Below are 4,385 nucleotides of genomic sequence, written 5' to 3'. Positions count from 1 at the left end.
TGCAAAGAAATCACTGCATCAAGGAGTATGGAGAGACAGCAGGCGTATGGTGTGGAGATAGAGGATCAGCCATGATCATGTTGAATGGTGGAAGTTTCTATTTTTGCTCCTATTTTGTATGTTTCTATATTTCTTTAAAATGCTTTGAAACATCCTGAGGTTGTGAAAGGTGCTGTATGAATAAAATTTGTTCTTTACAGAGCATTGAGGCCCTGAAAAAGACTAACGGCAACATAATATTGGTGAGTTAGACATAGATTTATCGAGAATAGCGTGACAATACTGTCACTTTAAGAGGTATTTTGTCCTTTTCTTTAAAGAGAGAGAGTTTATAAGACAGAAGCATTGATTTGGCTCGTTACCACCACTTGGGTAAACAGCTTGGTTTTTTTCAAACAGCCTGAATGGGTGTGGCCAGCTCTGTCAGATTAGGATTTCTGGGTTTTAGTTTTTCAGTGGCATCAGAAGCTATTGGGGTCTGAACAGAGTTGGAAGCTGCAGCAAATGTCTCCTGGTTGCTACTCTCTCTGAATTTTCTCTTGCTTATTTTTTCCCTCCTGGATTGGATAACTACATGTAAGAATCTGTGTCTGAATTTTCTTTGCCAAGAGGTATGTTAATGACATGTTACTATGCGGTATCTATTATTCTGTTAAGTTTTCCAACAGAGTTATTCTAAATTCCTCTTTCTTTGATTGTATTTTAACTACAGTGTTTAAATAAATTGTGTTTTGCTTAACATCGAGTAGTTTGACCAGTCACATTGCATCTAGAACAGACACTTTACATTTGCCTTAAAAATAAGAAAAAGTTAGGGTCTAGGCTACCTTAAAATATTTTGAGGAGATCTGGTCTAGTCCGGTCCATTACATCGGTGACCCACTGAGGTGTAGAAGTGTGGCCTGGTCGCTATATTTTTAGCACTGCACGAGAACAAACTGTATCAACTAAACTAAATGAATCTGATCATAACTGCTGCTCTATATATGAAATCAAATTGCTGAATGTTTCATATTATCCCTAAAGCATATGCTGAGTCTACCTTGGGAGAGATTGAAACAAAGGAGATAACTTGATCATTCAGCTTACAATGAGGGAATGTTATTGGATCCCTGAGTTTCAGAGTTGTACAAATACGCATAAGCAGTGCGCCAAACCCCACTAAAAGCATCCCTTTTAGGATTGACTGACAACGTTGAATCTAAGCAGATTTCTGCAGCAAAGTTTAATTTCGCAGTACATTAATGATTCAAATGGTCAGTACTGACCGTGTGTCCTTTTCTTTTCCAGGATACAGCACGCACAGAGCGGGATTATGAAAGTCTTGTGATGATGCGGATGCGACAGGCAGCAGAACGGCAGCGGCTCATCAAACAACTTCAAGAAGATGATTCTTAAACTTGGCACTGGCAAATGCTTCAGACTCCTTTCTGTTTCCCGCGAACTGGAATAAACTGCTCTTTATTTTTATTAATGGGCATTCATTTTTCTCTGTGTGTGAGTCTGTGCTTGAGACCTTGGGCCACCAAGAAGATATGTTGACAGATATTACTTTGTCCCCAGAAATGCTGTGCCCAGACCTAACGTCCACACGGAAGAAATACATTCCGCAAGTAGGTCACTGAACTCTTATCTCCCTAACCTCTAAGCCCCCAAACTGTCACCCATCTGACTTTAGATTGGATATTCAGTACAAATCTTTACAAATCATTAAACGAGGGACCAAACAACTCGTCAGGCTGGTTTTCTTCTCTCTGTCTTTTGCCTATGGAGCCATGAATGTTTGATAAACTTTAATCATTAGCCAAATGATACACAGATTCTCAGAAACACAAAATAAAGAGAATGCAAAGCATCTGTATATTAAAAATCTGCAGTAAAATGCAAAATACACAGTAGGCTGAATAATAAAAAAGAGTTAATATTTGGCAGTGACCCTTCCACAGAAGCTGACAACATAATGCAAAACTATTCCTTAATCTGTGTTGGCACTGCAATTTAGTTAAGTTTAACTATTTTCACACTGTGAATTATGAAAAATACTAAGCAGGCCAATTACAGTTTTTATTCTTCCAAACATTTTTGTTCTTTTGTGGGATATGAGTGTCAGTGGCAAGGTCAGCATTTTTTTGACCCTCCCTAATTGCCCTGTAATTGAACGGCTTAGTCAGCCATTTCAGAGCTAATCACATTACTGTGGATTTGGAGTCACATGTTGGCCAGACCAGAGAAGGGTGGCAAATTAACTTTTATGAAGGACCATGATTGAACTAAAATAACACAGTGTGGAGCTGGAGGAACTCAGCAGGCCAGGCAGCATCAGAAGAGCAGGAAAGCTGACGTTTTGTGTTGGGACCCTTCTTCAGAAATAGGGGAGGGGAAGGGGGCTCTAAAATAAATAGAGAGGGGGGGGTGGCGATAGCAGATAGATAGTGGTGGGGATTGGTCAGTGAGGTGGGAGGAGCAGATAGGTGGGAGGGAAGACGAACAGGTCAAGGAGACGGGGATGAGAGGGGGCACTGGTCTCGGGATGAGGTCGGGACTGGGGAGATTTTGAAGCTGGTAAAGTCCACATTGAGGCCATTGGGTCTCTGCCTGCTCCTGCCCCACCGAACTTATTGCTTACCTCGACTCTATTTTCTCCCCCCCAGTCCAGGAACTCCCCACCTACGTCCGGGACACCACCCACGCCCTCCACCTCCTCCAAAACTTTCGATTCCCTGGCCCTCAACACCTCATCTTCACTATGGACATCCAATCCCCATATACTTGCATTCCCCATGCAGATGGCTTAAAAGCCCTCCACTTCTTCTTCTCCCGCAGGCCCGACCAGTCCCCCTCCGACACCCTCATCTGCTTAACCAAACTCATCCTTACCCTTAACAACTTCTCCTTCAACTCCTCCCACTTCCTACAGACTAAGGGAGTGGCCATGGGTACCCGCATGGGCCCAAGCTATGTCTGCCTCTTTGTAGGATACATGGAACCGTCCCTCTTCCGCAGCTACACTGGCACTATCCCCCACCTCTTCCTCAGCTCCATCGATGACTGTTTCGGCGCCGCCTCGTGCTCCCACGAGGAGCTCGAACAGTTCATCAACTTTACTAACACCTTCCACCCCAATCTCAAAATCACCTGGACCATCTCTGATACCTCTCTCCTTCCTGGACGTCTCTGTCTCCATCTCTGGTGGCCACCTTGAAACTGATATCTATTTCAAGCCCACCGACTCCCACAGCTACCTAGACTACACCTCTTCTCACCCACCTTCCTGGAAGAATGCAATCCCCTACTCCCAATTCCTCCGCCTCCACCACATCTGCTCCCAAGATGAGGCGTTCCACTCCCTAACATCCCAGATGTCCTCGTATTTCAAGGACCGCAACTTCATCCCCCTCAGTGGTCGAAAACACCCTCGACTGCATCTCTTGCGTTTCCCACACCTCAGCCCTCACACCCCCTACCCACAATAAAAACAAAGACAGAATTCCCCTTGTCCTCACGTATCACCCCATTAACCTCCGGATTCAACACATTGTTCCCTGCCACTTCAGCCACCAGCAATCTGACCCCACTACCAAGGATATTTTTCCCTCCCCACCCTTATCTGCCTTCTGGAGGGACCGCTCCCTCCGCAACTCCCTCGTCTGCTCCACACTCCCCACTAGCCCCATCACCCCCGGCACCTTTCCCTGCAACCGCAGGAGGTGCTACACCTGCCCTTACACCTCCCCCTTCACCTCCATCCCAGGCCCCAAAAAAAGCTTCCACATCAAACAGATGTTCACCTGCACACCCACTAATGTGGTATACTGTATCCGCTGTTCCCGATGTGGCCTCCTCTACATCAGTGAGACCAAGCGGAGGCTCGGGACCGCTTTGTAGAGCACCTACGCTCGGTTTGCAACAAACGACAACACCTCCCAGTCGCGAACCACTTCAACTCCCCCTCCCACTCCCTGGACAACATGTCCATCCTGGGCCTCCTCCAGTGTCACAACTATGCCACCCGGAAACTGGAGGAACAGCACCTCATATTCCACCTTGGAAGCCTACAACCCGACGGTCTCAATGTGGACTTTACTCGCTTCAAAATCTCCCCACCCCAACCTCATCCCAAGACCAGCCACCCCTCTCAACCCCGCCTCATTGACCTGTCCGTCTTCTCTCCCACCTATCGACTACTCCCATCTCACTGACCAATCCCTACCACTACCTACTTACTATCACCAACCCCCCTCTCTATTTATTTCAGAGCCCCCTTCCCCTCCCCCATTTCTGAACAAGGATCCTGACCTGAAACAAGGTGTACAGCTGGATGAACACAGCAGGCCAAGCAGCATCAGAGGAGCAGGAAAGCTGACGTTTCGGGCTTAGACCCTTCA

At 46.3% G+C, this 4,385-nt stretch overlaps 1 long non-coding RNA gene across 1 annotated transcript; it reads left to right on the top strand.

Moving 5' to 3' along the window:
* Positions 1 to 280: 280 nt before the first annotated feature.
* On the top strand, positions 281 to 1,470 carry LOC125482656. Its single transcript, XR_007261716.1, has 2 exons — positions 281 to 611; positions 1,291 to 1,470. It is a non-coding gene; the product is annotated as an uncharacterized LOC125482656 (long non-coding RNA).
* The last annotated feature ends 2,915 nt before the right edge of the window (positions 1,471 to 4,385 follow it).

Source organism: Rhincodon typus, unplaced genomic scaffold (assembly GCF_021869965.1).
Source record: "Rhincodon typus isolate 14 unplaced genomic scaffold, sRhiTyp1.1 hic_rhity00014361, whole genome shotgun sequence".
Taxonomy (NCBI): Eukaryota; Metazoa; Chordata; class Chondrichthyes; order Orectolobiformes; family Rhincodontidae; genus Rhincodon; species Rhincodon typus.
This window is presented reverse-complemented; position numbering and strand designations above follow the sequence as displayed.